The following is a 793-nucleotide window of genomic DNA, read 5'->3' on the forward strand; positions in this document are numbered from 1 at the left end:
ACAGAAAGACCAAAGGTGGTGGTAGAGTCACACAGGGAAGGTAGGATTAATAAACGAGTATGAGCACTGAATCATTAAATTGATTTTTTTTTAGTCTCCAGTATCTTAAAGCAGCTAGAAGTAGAAACCTAAAGTTGTGGAATTGTAACCCAGACCAAACTCTGAAATCTGTTTACAGCTAATTATTGTACTGTGCTTTGAAATTTATTGCTTTTTTGTATATATGTTATTTTTCACATACAAAAAAGTAGATTGTGATGATAAAAAAAAGATATTTATGCCTTCTAGCCTCTGTTCTGGAGCAACTAGAAGGAAAACTCCGAGAGGATGGTATGGTAGCTCATGACAGACTCCGTGATCTGTCCTGTAACTACGTCTTGAACAGTGCTTTGAAAATGATTGTTTTTTTTTCTTACTTTGCTTTGTATATATAATATTTTATACAATATAAAAGTTTAAAAAAAAAAAGAACTCCTGGCATTGACTCAGAAAACTAAGTCCTGAAATCTTACTAGCTCAGGGCTCATCTAAAAACTGATGTTTCTATGTTGTAATATCATGTAATCATTTTTCTACAGATGAAACAGCATGAACTCTATGTTGGGAGAAAAAAAAAACCTGGCTCTTAGGTCTGTATTACGCAGAATTTCCAACTACACAGGAATATTGGATGGCTTATTTTTAAATTTCCAATCCAGATGTAGAATTCCATATCGACTCCCAGAGGAAAACTCATTGTGGTCTGGCATTCCTAATGAGAAGAGCTATCTTTGTTATTAGACATCAAGGAATT

Source organism: Tamandua tetradactyla, chromosome 6 (assembly GCF_023851605.1).
Source record: "Tamandua tetradactyla isolate mTamTet1 chromosome 6, mTamTet1.pri, whole genome shotgun sequence".
Classification (NCBI taxonomy): domain Eukaryota; kingdom Metazoa; phylum Chordata; class Mammalia; order Pilosa; family Myrmecophagidae; genus Tamandua; species Tamandua tetradactyla.